Genomic DNA, 17,236 nt, shown 5'->3' on the forward strand with positions numbered 1-17,236 from the left:
GAAACTGACCATCACTCCATCCTCCTCTCTGATGATTTCTAGATCCTTCCAGCTTGAACACTGAGTCAGTCAGTCTCAGCCTCTGGGCCCTGCTGGGGATTTGGTGAGGTCAGCAGCCCTCCCTGGCTCCCGGCCCTGCTGGGCTTGCTCCTGGCCCCTGGCCCTCCAGGAATGAATTCCCACCTGGACCTCAGCCTTGGCCCAGCTCCTTCCCCAGCTGTGTACCCCTGGCTTGTGAAATCTCCATTAACTGGCCTGGGGAAGGCCCCCTGAGCACCAGCCTGGGTCTGAACAAATGAGCAGCCTGCCTTGCGGCCCTCAGGGAGCTGCGAGCGTCCTGGGGGGGCTGCAGGGCCCAGGACCCAGGTTCCAGGTTGGCAGAGCAGGTCTGCCCAGAGTCTGTGTTGTCTTGGATTCCTGGCCAAGCTCCGGCTGGATCCCCTAGTCAGGCCACAGCTCTGGGCTGCAGGAAAACGGCCCATGGTTGTTTGGTTTCGATTGCACAACCCTGGTGCAGGGGCCAGAGCAGACATCTGGTGTTTGGGCGGCCCAGCACCCACACCTCCCCTTCTGGCAAGAGCCCCCCAGTTGCCTCATGGGGAGCTCCCCCAAGTGTGCAACCGGGGGTGGGGTGGGGGGAGGCTGTCAGTCCAGATGCCCCTGTCCTTCCTTGCCAAGGGCTGGGCCTGCAGCCCTGGCTTGGTCATGGACCGTCCTTCCCTGGGAACAGAGCACATTCCTCATCCTGATGATCAGTCCCTGAGGTGGACACTAGGACCCCTAGCTCTGCTTGCTTCTCTTCCCCTCCTCTCTGAGCTCCCCACTGCCTGATGATAAACCTCTTTGCAGCTCAGGACCAACACAGCCCATTTCCTTGCACAGAAACCTGACTAGGTGCACACCGAATGCCAATCCTGGCTCTGCCCAGAGTCTCCGTGTGGCCCTGGCCTCGGTTTCTCCATCTGTACATGTGAGCCCATCTCCAACACCACACCCCACGGCCCCATGGCTGCTCTTGGATCAGACAACGGACGTGGCTGATGAGTCCACTGTTGAGGACCAGCTGGGGCCTTCCCTGCCCTGACCCTAGAGATTATGGGTGTGTTTGGTGGAGAGAGGAGCCACAGCAGGACAATCTTATTTCCACCTCCTGCCATGGGCAGTAGGGTCCCAGGATCAACACCCTGCCTTCCAAGGCCTCTGAAACTGCTCCTCTCTGTAAGCCACTGTGCTTCAAACGTTGGCGATTCCATGAACGCTCTGCAGGTCTCCCCACACCAGCCCCCACCCCATCTCTGTCACACACACAAACACGCACACTTTACAATCTCCAAAGGAGCGTTGGGCCAGCCTTCAGATGCCTCTCCTGACCCTAATGTGACAGTCCCTAAGTGCATATAACAAATGAGCTTGCACACACAAGTTCAATGGTGGGGCCACCCGGCTGCTGGTGAGCACCAGCTCATTTCAGCCCAGCGGACAGTGTTTACCGTTCGCCAAGCCCTGGCTCAGGGTTTTCCTCTTGGCATGCAGTTGGACTGCATTTCCCAGCCTCTCTTGCAGCCAGGAGTGGCCACATGACTGAGCCCTGGCCAATGGGCTGCGAGCGGCTGTGGTGGCCCCGCCCCCACCCTTTTAGCCGGGTCCATAAACAACCTTCCAAGCTGGCCTCCAGTTTGCTCTCCCCTCCACCAGGGTATTGCAGAGTTGAAGGCCCTGGAGAAGGACAGGGTCACAAAGCAAAGGGTCCCAGAGTTGAGCAGGACCCGTCTCTCCTCCCCCCAGCCCACCGCAGACTGCAATGGGGATAGAAACTTATTTGGGGGCTGTTTGTCACATGGCTGTGATTTACCTAACCCAGTGTCTTTATCGGATCCATCCAGGGAAGAGCTTCTGTTTACAGGACTCCACTTCGGGGCTCCCTGGAGCTCAAAGGCTGCTCCACTACCTTTGGGCCGGGAGCCTGGGCCCACCCAAACCCAAGGCATCTTCTCCAGGGCCCTGATTTATGGCAGGTCTGGGCCTCCCCTCGCCCCCAGGCCCCACGGCTTCCCTGTGCTCCTGGCCTCCTTCCATTCTTTGGCCTCCCCTTTATTTGGTCATTGTCTGGGGGTCCCAGAGTTCAGGGGTCAGCTGCATTTTTTCTCCCTCCCTGACAAATAGCAATGCGGACGCTCCCCTGCCAGCAGACCAGGGTCCACAGTGGCTTAGAAATGCTGGGGCCTGTGCAGCTCTGCGGTGAGGAAGGCCCTGTCCTGGTGGTGCCCCGAATCCCGCTTTCTTGGGGCACCCGGATTCCAGCGGGATGGGGCAGCCTCCTCATCTGGCTGTTTCCCCACAGGAGCACCAGCAAGGCTCCAGGAAGGTGGAGGCCAGGGCGGCGCTGGGCTCCTCCCTCCTTCTGGCCTCATTTCCCAGCCTCCTGCGCTGCCTTTGGTGGAGGCTGAGGTGGCAGTCTCCCTGTGGAACCCCCGCCCCTCAGAGGGAGCCCGGCCTCCCACCGTGACATAATTAAACTGGTCTCTAGGCTACCAGTTAGCAGCCCCTTAGCCTCTGGTTATCTTCCCAACAATAATATGAAGAACCGACTCCGGCTGCGGCCTACAGCGCCCACGCTCGGCCTTCCCGGCCTAGACTTCACCGGTCCCTCCGCCCGTCCTGGGCATGGCCGCCGACATTACCCCATGCTACAGATGAGGAGGTTGAGGTTCAAGAGCCTCCTCCACAGGCTCCAGGAGCACACGGAAGGAGTGGTGCCATCAGCCAGGAAGCAAGGGGCACGGGGGCAGCCCGGGTTCCTGCTGCCATCCTGGGACAGAGAGCGGCTGGAGGGCCAGGAAGGCGAGGTCCCGCTGCCTCCTGCAGCCGGGATCCTGGGGCTCCCTCTCCCGCTCCGCAGGCTCCCTGCCCTCTGCAGCCCCCTCCCTCCCAGCTCCCAGCATCAAAAGCTGCTGCGGACTCTGCTGGGTTTCTCCTGAGCATAGCCAGCGAGCTCGGCTGCTCAGAGGTTGTGTGCTCACTTTGCAAAACAGCAGAAATTTATAGCCCAAGTAATTGATCACGGTGCTTCTGCCTCCCTCCATCTCGCTGGGTCTCCTAATTCCCTTCTCCCTTCGCTTTTTTCTCAGCGCGCCATCTGTAGTGTCAGAGAAAAGGAAGCCAAAAAGGGAGGGAGGGTTCTAGTCCCAGTTCTGCCAATTATGAGTCACATGAACCTCAGTTTCCCCAGAGGAGCTAATAATACCTGCTCACAGAGCACTCCACCTGGTGCCGGGACAGGGATGCCTCCCCACAGCTGACCACTCTGTGCAGCCTTCCTATGAGGTGGGTGGTGGGACTGGGACCCACTTCTCCAGGCACTGAGGCCCAGAGAGCTTGACTCATTCACCCAGAGTCACAGCTGGTAAACAGCAAACCCAGGCCTGGAACCCCAAGTCCAGACCATTAGGCTACACTGCCCCCACCGATTCCAGGACCAATAAGAAAAGAGGTGACACTTGCCCTGTCTGGACTGGCTGCCCTCAATTTCACTTCATCCTGGGTCGGCTGTGGGGATGCCACCGAGGCCACGGGGACAAGGGGAAGACTTTGCAAACCCTAGCATGCTGGGAAGGTAGAAGGAAAGGTCCCCACCACTTCTGTCACTGCTTGGTGCTGTCCCCTTCTTGCCATCAGCTGTGTGGACAGGGGCCTTCCATCAATCAGGCCCCCACACCTGCCAGCTCCCTGGAAAGCCCATAGAACCTTCCAGAATGACCCACAAAAGGATTCCCAAGAGCACCAGATGCACCAGCCCGGTACCTATGGGAGCCCTGCGGGCCTGGCTGGAACTCTCTAGGGGGCCCCCTCAGTGTTTTGCTGGTGACAATCCCCAACCTTTCTGTTCAGTTCTGGGAGGAGGGTTCACAGGGGCCACGGCTCGCCAGCTCCCTCTCCTCTGGGCCCAGCTTTGTCTCTGCCCCTGCACGTGCGCCCCTCTCCTGGCCTCCAGCCGCAGGTAGGACTTGCTTCCCCGGCCGAGGCCAAGAAGAGCTCCCCTGGGCTCGCTGTGCAGCCAGGGGCTCGGTGTGCAGCGGCCCAGCCTCTCCCTTCCCCACCCCAACCCCGGGGCTGCGCTCGGAGGCTGGCCGCCGCTGGGGGCCGTGGGCACGTTCTGTCCCCCTTTTCGGGCGGGGACCCGGGCTCCAGCCCCGCGGCCGCCTGCTCGCGCCTGCCTGGCGGAGATGAGAGCCGGCTGCGGGGCTCGAGCGAGGCGGCAGCACGCAGAACAAACAGAATTTTTTTTTGCAACTAGAGGGGGAAGCACAGAGCTAAAAATAAAACGAAAAGATCAGTATCTGTCAGCCTGACAGCTGATTGGCTGCTCGGAGATGCATATAATTACCAGCACCCGGCGCCGGGGAGGCAAAGCCGGGAGAAACTGCTGAGACGAGGTTAGGATTTAACCTTTAAATTCTGGAGCCTCCGAAAGCGAGGGGAGGACGACGGGCGTCGGTGCTAATGAGGCTGGGGGCGGGCGGGGGCGGGGGGCGCCGGGTCGGGGTCAGGTCCCGGCTCCCGGGGGCCTGGGCCGCCGCCTCCGCCGTGGGACCGGGCAGCCTCCGATTGGGCGGCCCGGAGGCGGGGGCCTTCTCCCCGCCCCTGGAGGTGGTGCCTGCCGGGAAGCCGGGGTCTCACCTGGGCGGGAGCGAGGGGCTGCGGCTGGGCCGGCGCACCATGAGGCCCACCCCGTCCCCCACCCACACTCCTCCACCTGTCCCTGCCTGGTGTCAGTTTCTGCCACCCAGGGGGGGCTCCTTCCTGCACCCCGAGTCGCCCGTCCCTGGCTGTTTCCTGCCCCACCCGGGGAGTGGGGGCACTTCTGCACCTCTGGGTGATCCTGGGTCCCAGGGAATAGACCAGAACCGAGGGGCTGGAGGATGCTGTGCCCTCCCTGAACCCCAGTGACTTCACTTGTAAAATGGGGTGGCCATGGCAGGCCCTCCTGACCCTCCGCAGGCACCGGCGTGCTTTGGGCCCTTGGGGCCTCGATCCTCCTGCCCAGGCCAGGAGCCAGGGCTCTGGGCTCTAGAAGAGCAGAGAGTTGCTGCCTCTGCTTTGGCACTGTTCTCCCCGGAGAGGAGGAGTTTCTGCCCCCCCCCCCCAGGGGACAGTGGGGACCCAGTGAGCTGGTGTCTGGGTTGCAGCCTAGTAAGTGGCACCTGCTGGGGAGGTGAAGGGAAGGTCTTGGGCTCCTGGAACACCCCCTTTCTCCTGGCTAGGCCTTTGTCCAGCTGGGCCAAGCCTGGACTCTCCTGTGCCCTGGGTTTCTGACCCTCCTAGGCCCTGATTCTTGGCCCTGCCCACAGGACTGTGAGCCCCAGGAGGTCAGGAGCCATGTGTGTCCATGGTGCTTGGCAAGTGTGACATCAGAGCCTCTGCTCTGGGGCCTGGGAGCCAGCAGAGGCAGGAACCACGGTGGCCCCATGGCCCAGGCTTGAGGCAGACAGTGGCCTCCGTTGGCAGAGAGCCAGCTCTTGCCAGCACATCCCAGGCCCCAGATGCCACAGAAGGCCTGGCTTGCCCGGTGTCCTCTTAGGCAGGAAGCCGGTCCCAGCCCCTGTTGCCCATTTCTAGGAAGTTTCGGGGTGCGACTGCCCAATCTTGGCCTCTCCCTGCTGGACGGGGCAGTGGGTAGGGCTGTCATGGAGTGCTGGGACCTAGCCAGCCAGGCTGACCTGCTGGGGTCAGAAGCCAAAAGCAGGTGGGGAGGGGGGAGGAGGCAAAGACTCCTGGTCCACCCTAGCCCGGCCGTGTGTCTGTCCACCTTGAGCACTTGTCAAGGATCCCTTGAAGCCCCTCCACAACCCCAAGAGGTGATGCTGTGGTTACCTGCACTTTCAGATGAGGAAACTGAGGCACGGAGTTAAGCCAAGTGCCTGGGGCCTGTGGCCAGTGAGGACGGAGCCTGGATCCCCCCAGGCCATCCAGAGGACAGGCCCAGCAGCCCTGCCTGTCGGTACAGATCAAGCGAGGCAGAGGGAGGAGGGTGTTCGGGGGCCTCCCTGTGACCTGGGCTCAGCATCTTGGACTGTTTTCGTGTGTGGCGTGCAGGGGTCCCCTCTGGTGCCTCTTTGAGAGGTCTCAGGAAGATTTAAACCTGCTTCTCTATGGTTCTGGACGCCAGGTGGGTGTTGGATGTGACAGGGATAAACTGGTTCCCAGGCAGCCAGGTTTCCTTGGGGTCCTGGTGATAGAGATGGTAACAGAAGCAGCTCCCACAGACTGAGTGCTCACCCTGTGCCTGCTGATGGACTCGGCCTCCGCTTGGACACTCATCTGGAGCCTCACCATCGCCCAGAGAGCACCCTGGGGCCTCTGCTGTTTCCTTATACCTTGGTCTGAATCTGTTTGTCTCGACACTCATTGTCACCTCCTGTTAGGCATGAGCCTGGAGAGAGTCCGAGTCTGGCCTCTCCCATTCATTGCTGAGTCCCCAGCACCCAGAGCCAGCCCAGTGTAGAGAAGCTGCATGATACAGTTTTGTTAGATGCATTTGTTAGATGAAGAGACTAAGGGTCAGGGAGGACACATGGCTTGCTAAGAGGAAGCCCTGGATTTGTTTAGCTCAAGGAGCCAAATTTCTGACTAACCCCCTCACGTGGCCACTTGGGAGATCCCTCCCGTCCCCTGAGAGGTGCCTGCTGTCTTCTCAAGCCTCCCACTAAAACCAGTGAGGCAGACTGCATCTGCCCCCGGCCTCTTCCCTATTTTCCTGGGTACTGAATGACAACCGGCCAGAGTCAGCTTGGTCTTGGGGACGTTCTCTCCCCCAGACTCGCCCAGTTTGCCTTTTTTGGTGTGTGTGACCTGATTCAGATTTCCATCTCTGTCCCTAGGGTGCCCTCCTGCACCTGACCTTGCTGTGATTCCTGACCCAGGCAGCTCATGCCTGAGGTTGGTCACTGTTGCTTTTCTCTCTCGTGGTTCTGGGGTGGCATCCAGGGTCTTGGTGAGGCCAGAGGTTATAAATCAGAGCCCTGATGGTTATGCTTAAGAGTCGGCTCTACCACTGAGTGACCCTGGTGGCCTTGTTGAACCTCTCTGAGCCTTGGCCTTCCTTTGTGAAATGGAGACAGGTTGCCATGAGTTCAGTTGAGTTGGTGTGTGGAGGCCGTCTCCCTCCGCCTGGCCGGAAGAGCGGTGCCGTCCCTTGTGCTTTGCTCAGTGACAGATGCATGTTCAGAGGAACGTGTTCCTAGGCGATTTCACCTTTGTGAGAATATCAGAGTTCACTTATGCAAACTTAAATGGCCACTAGGCAATAGAATCTTTTTTTTTTTTTTTTTTTTTGGTACTGGGGATTGAACCCAGGGGCAATTTACCACTGAGCCACATCCCAGCACCACCCCCCTCCCTTTTAAATTTTGAGACAGGGTCTCGCTAAGTTGCTAAATTGCTGAGGCTGGCCTCAAACTAGTGATCCTCCTGCCTCAGCCTCCTGAGTTGCTCGGATTTCACGTGTGGCCACTGCACCTGGCCAGGCAATATAATCTCATGGGCCCATGTCCTTCAGGTGGTCCATCGTTGACTGAAACACCGTTATGTGGCACATGGCTGTCCCACTGTGCCCTGCCACCAGGGTATCCTGAACATGGACTTTAGTGTCTGCAGTTTTTAATCTGTCTTAAATGAATGTCCCATGTGTTTTGGTCAGTGTCTCTGCAGATGAAAAGCCTCTAACAGGCTCTCTCAAAAGGCCACCACCCTCTGTGGGCAGCTGACATCTGCACGGCTGGCCTGGCTGCCAGGTCCTGGGCTCGGCAGGAAGGAGGACCCCTGGAGGTCACCCCCTCTTCACCTGGGCTCTTTGGCAATTGGTTTTCAAATACCCTGAGTTCCTGGTCCGGGCCGTGCTGGCCCCCTGAGGGGAGTCGGGCCGGTGTTGGTCCCGTCTTGCACAGATGTAAAGTTTCCTTTTTAGAAAACAAACAAACAAACATGTTTCCCATTACCAATGTCCCCCCTCCTCTTACTTTAAGAGTTGTTGGTTGTAAAAGAATCCTGGTGAACACCGGAGCGCAGGAGACCTGCCGCCGGCCCACGTTGCCCTCGGCTCTTGGAAAGCCCGAGGCCCGTGATGCCCGGCTGTGGGCAGGTCTGTGATCTGGTGGTGCCCACCCTTGCCCCCAGGACATCCCACAGGCCTCCTCGAGGCGCTGCTGGCCCGTGATCATTTCCTGTGCGAGAAGATGAACCGCTGAAGGTCCGTAGGAAGGAGGGCCCTCTGTCGCCCTGGGCTGGGCTGTGCTGGCCGCGGGCCCTGGCACAACCCGAGGAGCCACACGGCAGGCGGAGGCACGTGTCTCCTGGGGGAGGCGGACTGTTCAAGGGACCAGGAAAACAGGGCAAAGCACGGGCCGTCATGCTCCAGGCCTCTGGGAGAGCCCAGGCCTGGCCTGATGGAGCACCCTGGCCGCGTGGACACGGGAGCGGGGCCCTTCACTGTGAGCTCGGTGAGCCGGGTCCTCCCTCAGGGCAGGCTGTCTCAGGGTGCCCTGGAAATCCCGCGGCTGCCCTGGGCGTCCCGCGCCTCCCTGGCAGGGCTCTGGACCCGCCCTCCTGATCCCCAGGCCCCAAGATACACCAGTCCCCAAATATGTGCCCAGAGGTGACCACTGCGAGCGGCAGTGTCCAGGGACTGCAAACTGCAGAGCCCTGTGCCCGCTGCTCTCGGCCTCTCACCCTGGCCCCGGGCTCCCCCTGAGGTGGTGAGGTGGAGCAGGTGGGGGGCTGCGCCCCCTGGACGAGCCTGGCCGGATGGAGGGAGGCGCACAGGGCTCGGGCAGCTTCCTGGCCGCAGGCCCCTCCTCTCCTGCAGGTTTCTGCAAGATGAGTGTGTCTGCGGCTGCCAGACTTCCCCGCAAAGCTGCCCACAGGAGCCCACATGCCGTCCCCAGGGACAGCCTGCGTGGAGGACGTGGGCGAGGATGTTTGCACCGGGCCCTTCCCACCCGCGGCCTGAGACACCAGCCCTGTCCTCTGCGCTACCCCCTGGCCCCAGTGGGGGTGGGGAAGTCCTTACTATTTTTTTTTTTTCTTTTTTCAGGGCTGGGGCTGGAACCCAGGGTCTGGCTGTTAGGCAAGGGCAGCGGGTGGGCCGTACCCCAGCCTGTTTCTAGAGAAAGATAAGAAAGCAGGTGACCCCTCCGGCCAGTCTAAGGGAGCCAGCGCCCCTCTACGGGCAGAGTCCTGAGGGCGTCCGCTCCGGTTCCACCGCCCGGCTGCCGCCTGTTTGCTGAGCAGTGAGCTGCTGGGGTCACCCAGGGCCACTCAGCTCCCAGCTCCAGAGAGTGACGGCCGGCCGGGCTGACATCCCTGCCCAAGACACCGAACCCCGTGATGCCTGGGGCAGCCTGGCCTGCGGAAAGGTGCAGTGACCCCCGGGGACTTTGAGGGGCTGTACCTATCCAGAGAGCCTTGGAGGGCCCCCAGGATCCCCAGGCTGAGAAGCACTGGCCAAGCCGGTTGTTGGGGGGCAGCTCTTTGACACCCCTTGGCCATTCTCACCTTCTGTCAGGGACGTCCTCGCAAAGCTGGGTGCCAGGGTCTTTCTGCGTGTCATTCACCACTGTGTGACCCTGGGGAGTTGGCTTCTGCTCTCGGACGCCCGGGTGCCACTGCACCTAGCTGGGCTGCAAGTGCCCTTACAGCCTGGGCGTCTTGGCTGGTGCCACCCCAGCCTCAGCGCCCAGCTCCCCCCCATCGGCCATGACCATCGCACTGGATTCGGGTGATGAGAGGGAGGCCAGCAACCAAGACGGCTCTCGGGAGCTTCAGCTGGGGCCCCTCTGAGAAGCTGTCTGAGGGGGACAGGAGCCTGGGAGGGGGACAGGGAGGCTGGGAGGGGGAGGGGAAGGCAGGCGGCCAGTGATGAGCAGCAGCGGCTGAGGCTGCATGGAGAAAGCGGTTCCGGGGCGCCGGGCTCCGTCTGCCCTGAGCCACCTCCGGCTGCTGCTCATACGGATTCTGCGAGGTGGACCTGGGGGGGCTCCCGGCAATACAGATGCTGGGCCGGGGCCGGGTGGGGACACTGGGCAGTAGTGTTATCATGGGTTCTCTCCTGCCCCTGTGCGCACTGGGCTCTGGTCAGAGGGAGGTGGCTGGTCACTGGTGTCCGGAAGAAACGATGGTTCCGGAGAAGCTAGAGAGCCCGCAGGTCCTTGCCGAGAAAGCCAAAGCAACCCGAGGGTAGAATCATGTTTTTAACACGAGAAGGAGACCTCTGCCTTCCAGCAGGCGGGGCGCCTGCTCCCACCCACGCAGCCCAGGGGCCTGAGGAACGTGACCTCAGCCGCCTTCCTCCCCGAAGGCCGCTCTTAAAAAGTTCCCTACAAAATGAGTTTTCTCCATCCGCCTATTTCCAGGCTGTTTTAAGACCGTCCTAGTCACATCCCTCTGAGAAACACCCACCTCTGGGCCCTGGAGCTCAGCTGGCAGCAAACACCAGGGACAGAGAAGACCCCTGGGGGTGCTCAGCAGCCCCCGGGTCACCGGGCTGCTGAGCTCCTGAGAGCTAGGGCTTCCAAGATTGGGGATTCCGACTTGAACCCCCAAATGGGCAGAGGTCCATGGCCAGTCGCCGGTGCAGAGCCCTGACCATTGGGTGAAGTGGTGGGACAGAGGTGGCCCAGGGCAAACCAGACGCTTAGCTGGAAAAGGAGCTGAGAGAGGTCCCATCCTGGCAAACCAACCTTCTTGTCCTTTATCAGTTGCCACCAGTCATACTCAAGTGCTCTAGGAACCAACCTCTGTGACACTTTGAGTATGTGTCCCAAAGAGATCTCTGAGGCTCTGATACCAAGTTCCATGGCCAAAGACTCGTGAGAAATGGAGAGTCGAGACAGCAGCCTCCTTGCTGGGCAGGCTCTGCCTTGATAGGCCCTCGGCCTGGGATTGCCAGCAGGAGGTGAGTCCCCGTCTGCCCGAGCTGACAGTGGCTTTCCAGAGCCTAGCCTGGGGTCTGTATGCCAGGGAACACACTCTGGGAACCCAGTCAATGGAAGACCTTCACAACTAAAAAGTCTTTCTGTTTCTGTATTAGTCACCTCCTGCTGTGTAACAAATCACCCCACACTTAGCAGCTTAAAACAATAAGCATTTATCATCTCAGTTTCTGTGGGTTTCAGATGTGGTCCAACGGGCTAGTCCCACTGTGGTCTTTCCTGAGGTTGCAGTGAAGCTGTCATCTGCTGTCTGAAGGCTTCTTCATGACTCACTCACGTGGTTGGTATGAAAGTCTCATCCCTTGCAACTTGAATTTCTCCATGTGGCTGCTCAAGTCTTCTCCCAAGAAGTTTCCTCCCCAGCAAGACTGAAGCCCCAAGGCCTTTTATGACCCAGCCCTGGATGGCAATATGCATATGGTAATTCCCTCGGATCCTATTGGTCACACAGTCCAGCCCTGATCATTGTGGGAGGAGACTACACTGGCTGTGAAGGTCAGGAGATGGGAACCCTTGGGAGACCATCTTGGAAGCTGGCGACCATGGTAACCATCGCTTCGTCCCCACAGTTGCTTGCTGCCATTCAGTGGACACAAGTGACCTGAGCGGAGCTGTTAACCTGTGTTGGGAAGAGAAGAGGAAGAGGCCAGGAATCCCCGGGCCTCACCCAGCTCGAGTAACAAGAGCAGGGGTAGCTGAGCCCCGCTGTCGGGGCCTCAGTCTTGACCAGGTCAGGGCATGGTGCCCTGCGCACCCCGGGCTCTCGAGCAGCCTGCTCCACCAGTATCTCTAGGTCAGCTCACTCGTTTCCACGAAATGCATGAGGTGTGAAAATTTTGGGTCATGACAGCTGCATCCACGAGGGCAGCTCTCTTCTGGAAGTTCTGAGACTCGGTTGGTGATGGCGAGCCGAGCAGGGGCCATGAGCGCAGAGTGAACTCAGGATGGACAGATGCCAGCGATGAACAAATAATAAATAGATGAAATACTCATCTCCAGGAGGGGGTTATTAAGTACATGAGCAAGGCCAGGAGTCGGCGAGCCAGGGGACCCTGGGGTGGCCGGAGCCTCACTGCTGTGAAAACGGCCACATCTCTAGCTTGGGACAGAGAGGGCTCCCTGGCCGGGAGGCTGAGTGGTACTGGGCAAGCGCCTGGCACCCAAACATGTGTGTCCCAGGCTGACCCTTGGTCATTGGCTGTGCTGCCCAGGCAGGTGACTCCACAGCCCTGTGCCCTGCTGCAGAGTGAGGCAATGTGAAATGAGGATCCAGAGGGATCACCCCCATAGGGGCTCCAGAATGTGGGTCACCAGCTGCTGGCACCCCAAGTGTGAGGGACCCTGATACAAGGAGTCTTGTTGCCAGAAGGGTACAATGACTGAGTAGGTCCCCACTCTCAGGACAGAGTGGGCCTCCTGCAGTGGTGACCCCAGAGCCTGGAAGGAACGCAGCCCCTCCTCGGCTGGGGGCGTGTAGAGGCAGGGAGCCTGCCCAGCCCCTTCCTGTCCTGTTGGGGCACGATTTTCAAGACAGGAGCATCCTGGGTGTGTTTTGGCCTCGGGAGTCTCGACACGCTCCACATGACTTCGGGCAACTCTGAGTTTGCTGTCCCAACAAAGGGACCAGGCACGGAGACAACACTCAGAGGACAGGGTGCAGGAGCCAGGGCTGAGCCTGCAGCCGGGTGGGCGGGGCCGGGCATCAGCGGGAGGCCCTGAGGCTCCACCCCTCAGGCTGTGTGACCCTGGGCAGGTCCCCCAGCCCCCCTGATCCCCCAGCCCCCCTGCGCCTGAGTTTCCTCACACATTAGCTTCCAAGTGGGCTTGAGAACTGCTCCCCAGCTGTTCTGGGGACTGGGGCTGGCCCTCAGACAGCCCTGTTTCATCTCCTTGGTTTGTTGGTTTCCATTAATAAAGCGGCAGAGGAGGAGGAAGAGGAACATTCCTACAGCAAAAACAGTACAGTCCGGACGTCCCCATAACTCGTCTTTATCCCCCTTCTCCAAGCTCTAAGGGGAAGAGTGGAGGGGCCTGGGGACGTGTCGGGCACTGGAGAGGGACGGGGGTGTGTGTGGGGGTGTGTGGAGATTTGCCATTTCCAGTGGTTCTTGGTTCCCTGGACTTGAATCTCTCTTGGCTCTGCCCCTTGAGGAGCCGGGAGTCTCTCGAGCGGTGGAAGGAGGGGGCTTCAAGTCCCGCCCTGTGGCATGGAGGCCCCGCAGGTGGCTCTCTAGATGATGTGCTGTGGGCATCTTGGCTACAGCTACCAGCTGCCACCAGGTCACCTGTGGTGGGCAGCCTGGCCACCACACCTGCCTCCACAGTGGGATCCTGGGCCCGCTGCCCCTGGGCCTCAGGGTCCTCATCCGTAAGGTGAGGACACTGTGGGCCTAGATGACCTCAGCTCTTCCCAGCGTCGTCCTCGTCACTGACCGAATGGCTCCTCCGCGGGGCGGGGCTCCAGCTGTAGGCAGGGGTGGTGTCTGGGTGGGGGCCGGGCTCAGAGAGGCCTCAGGCTGCAGGAGAGCCAGCGCCAGGCCCAGCTGCCAGGCTGCCATTTGAAACGTGTCCTGTTGGTGGCACTTTGGCGTGGCTCCGGTGTTCCGGTCTTGGAGCGCATTTGATCTGTACGTGAAAGCGAGTTCTGTCTCTCTCCCTATTTAGTTCTCTTTGGCTTGAGGAACTCTGGGGGCTAAAGTTGTCCTTGTTCTTCCCCACAGGAACCTTCTGCGGCTCTCCCTGCCCTCAGAGGAGGTCCCCAGCTGGGAGTGGCCCCCAGGCCTTTGGCACAGCCTGCCCCCCCCCTCCCCGACAAGACAAGCCACCTTTCTCTTCCTCAGGAGAGTCCCTGAGTGTCACTTCCTCCTGGAAGCCCTCCCCCCTTAGTCCAGCCCCTCATCTGGGTTCAGGCCCGCCCTCCTGGTCACTTCCTGGTGGGGACCCTCGGTACCCATGCCCACCCTGAGACAGAATGCCTCAGGCACAGGGCGGGGTGGGGGAGCCTGGAAGTGTCTCCCAGGAGTCCAAGACTCAGACCACGGGACACCCTGTTGATTCTGGGACGGGGTTGCCACCAGGTCACCTGACCAGATCACTGGACTCGGGAAGGACCGGTGGCCGCCACCAGCTGCTTCCTTGGGCCTGCTGCTCGGGCAGTGAAGGGGTTAAGTGTTTCTGCGGCAGCTCCCTCTTCCGGGCCGCAGCAGCCGGGCTGGCGAGGAATGTTTGCAATGCAGCGCTGGAGGGAGGGAGGGAGGGAGGGAGCCGGCGGGGGTGGGACCGGCAGGCCCCGGGCCAGGCTCCCCCATTGAGCAATAGGCCACCGGTTCCTGTAATGCCAACCCTCCCTCTTCCCCGCCCTGCCGGCTTCCTCCTCCTCGGGTCACTGTGGGAGGTGGAGGGACCCAGGCCCCAGAGCCTGGAGGTCAGAGGTGAAGGAGAGGGACTCCCAGAGAGTCAGGGAAGGGGTTCAGGAAGCTAGCCACCCGGCCCAGAGACGGCTGGGCCTTGCCCAAGGTCACACAGTAAGATGCCCGCGAGCTGGGCCCGAGCTGTAGGTTTGGCTTTTTTGTTCCCATAGCACCAGACTGCAACTCAGACACACCGTGGAGGTCACATTGCCACCAGCTGGGGAGCTCAGAACCACAGGAGACCTTCTCCCAACCCAAGGCAGAGCCTGGGCCTCTTCTCCCAAACCCCAGGATCCAAGAGCACAGTGGTTCCCACTGGGTGGGGAGAGCCCCTCACCCCCAGCACCGCCACTGCCCAGCCAGCCCTGGGACACTGGTCACCCCCGTCCCTTGCCTTCCGGAGTGTGAAGTTCAGGCACCAGGGCCAAGCTTGAGCTGGTCCACAGCCCCTGGGTTCTCTCCCTCCTCCCTCCCTCCGTCCTTGCAGCAGGACCTTCCTGGGTACCGTGCCCCGTGCCCCGTGGGGAGCTGTTTCTCCCCCACGCGCTCCCGTGGCAGCGCCGGGCACTGTGGAGGAGGGCTCCCCTGCCAAGGGCGTTCACAGTCGGAGGCTCGAAGCCACCTGGTCCCGCAGGTGCCCCGTCGGTGGGGACCTGCTCGGGGTCTCCCATGCTGGCCTGGCCTGGGCCTCAGCACCCGGGAGGGCCTGCTGCTGGGAGGCCACAGGCGGCTGAGCCCGAGGGAGCCTCTGGGACCCCAGGGCAGGAGGCACTCATGGGCCGGGTGGGCCATCCCTGGGCCCTCAGAGTCACACTACCTGTGGGACAGAGTTGGGACAGGGAGAATCAGGTCAGTGGGAAAACCGTGCTCACAATACCCGGCTCCACCTACCTTCCACTCTGCCCCCATTTATTGAGCACTTACTGCATACCAGCAAAGAACTAAGTGCTTTCAAGACAGATCTACCTTAATCCCACAGCCACCCCTCAGGAATGGGGACCCAGATGCTGCGGCTGGGAAGGGCCCCCAAGGACAGATGGACAGACAGAGGGCGATGCCTCCCCCTCCCAGGACCTGCGGGCTGTGTGGCATCCCACCTCCTCCAGAGCATGTTTCCTTTAAGAAACCAGAAGATTGATTTCCTGGCAGGCTGTGCCGAGGAGCCCGTCCAAATGGTTTGCATGTCTGCATTTTTTACTGCTCCGTTTAATATGTATGCAAATGCCGGCCGGCTGCGCCCGCCGCTGCAGTCACACGCGGCGCCCCATTAAAGCGGCCGTCCTGGGCGCGCGCCTCATTCGAGGCGACGGGCTCGGCGGCCCTGATAGATGGGGTGCGGGGACGGAGACAAATGACGGGCTTTGCAATTTCTTTCTCTCTTTTTCTTGGGGGGGAGCAGGGGGGTTGGAGCCTGGGAGCCCACAGAGGAGATTTAAATATATGCAAATTTGTTTGTGGGTTTGGGGGGGGCGGGTGTAGAGACCTGAGCCTGAGCAGACAGACGGGTTTCCTGGTGGCAGTGGCTGGGGGAGCCAGAGAGGCACGGAGAGCAGGCTCGGCCCAGGGAAGGAAGGGCTCGCTGCTCTCAGACCCCTCTCCCCACCCACCCGCTGGGGACCCTGTAGGTACATGTCATCCTCCGTCTCACCCTAACCAGAGGTGGCCAGCGTCACACCCATGGTGCAGATGGCGAAGCTGAGCTGGGGACTGAAGCCCCTTGGGAAGGGTCACAGATGAGCCCCTGTGAAGCTGGGACTCCCTGGAGGCCCACCTGTGATCCCCACGGTCCTCGGCCACCTCTCCTGCGCTGGGGAGTTTGTGGAACCTCAAGGCCCTGGGGCCAGCTTTAAAGGAGTCTGTCCTGTTTCAGGGTGTCCTCAGGGCAGAGGGCGCAGAGAGAAGGCTGCAGCCTGGGGAGAAGCCAGAGTCACACATCTGCAGGTGTGCGGTGGGTGTCCCCAGACTATGTGCCCGTGAACCTCTGCTGAGCGCGCGCCAGGGTGTGCACAGGATCGTGGGAGCAGTGAGCTCCGCTGTGGGTCCCTGTGCCGGGTGAGCACCGGGTTCTGTGTACCTGCCTGTCAGCGTGGACACTCGGGTCAGTGCACACGTGCCTGTCAAGGTGACAGCAGCCCAGAGCGTGTGTCCTGGGGCTGGAGATTGCCTGGGTTGGGGCTTGGGCCTCCCTCCTCCCTCCTCCCTTCTCCCCTGCCCAAGGGCCTCTGCCCCTCAGTGGCAGAGTCGGGTGACACCCAGCAAACAGCAGGAGGAGGGAGGGAAGGAGTCAGGGTGCAGCCCCACCTGAGGGGAGGAGCTCTTGGCGGGCGCCGGGGGCCCACCTCCCCACCCCAGAAGCTCTCTGTGAGGGTGCCCCCTCCCCGGGATGGGGGAAGTGGCCCTCCTCAGGGTGGGAGGAGGGTGTCCACAGGGTGCAGTGTCATCCTGTCCCTGTGGGCTCTGGGATTGGCCCCCCTGGCCTCCCGGGCCCTGTCCCTGCCCTGTCTCTGTTGTCCAAAGGGAGGCAGCGGGCCCTGGGCCTGAGCCCGTCTGGAGGCGGGACGTCCCATGTGTGAGGGAGGGTGCGTGTGTGCCGCAGTGTCCCCACCGGGGGACACTTCTAGATTGCAGAGCACTGCGCTGGGGGGCTCTGGAGTCCCGGCAGCTGGCCCCTGGCCCATCGCAGCCCCGTCGTCTCTGTCTGTCCTTGACCTTGGACCCCGGGGGCACTGCGGGTCCCTGGCTCTACCTGGAGATGCTGGCCTGCCCCACCCCCCACCCACAGCAGCCAGGCCAGTCCTCACACTGGTCCTCCCGAGGCCTCGTCCCCCCCTGGGCCTGCCC

The 17,236-nt window shown here is 61.3% G+C and overlaps 1 long non-coding RNA gene across 3 annotated transcripts; it reads left to right on the forward strand.

Annotated features, from left to right (window-relative positions):
* Positions 1 to 3,884: 3,884 nt before the first annotated feature.
* LOC110597745 (uncharacterized) lies at positions 3,885 to 15,568 on the forward strand. Of its 3 annotated transcripts, none has more exons than XR_013438348.1 (3): positions 3,885 to 4,433; positions 8,173 to 13,612; positions 13,706 to 15,568. It is a non-coding gene; the product is annotated as an uncharacterized LOC110597745 (long non-coding RNA). The 3 variants fall into 3 exon arrangements; XR_013438349.1 differs by having other exon boundaries at positions 4,372 to 4,433; positions 9,089 to 13,612; XR_013438350.1 differs by lacking the exon at positions 3,885 to 4,433 and having other exon boundaries at positions 4,525 to 9,410; positions 10,752 to 13,612.
* Positions 15,569 to 17,236: the final 1,668 nt, after the last annotated feature.

The sequence above is a fragment of the Ictidomys tridecemlineatus genome, chromosome 4 (genome assembly GCF_052094955.1).
Source record: "Ictidomys tridecemlineatus isolate mIctTri1 chromosome 4, mIctTri1.hap1, whole genome shotgun sequence".
Classification (NCBI taxonomy): Eukaryota; Metazoa; Chordata; class Mammalia; order Rodentia; family Sciuridae; genus Ictidomys; species Ictidomys tridecemlineatus.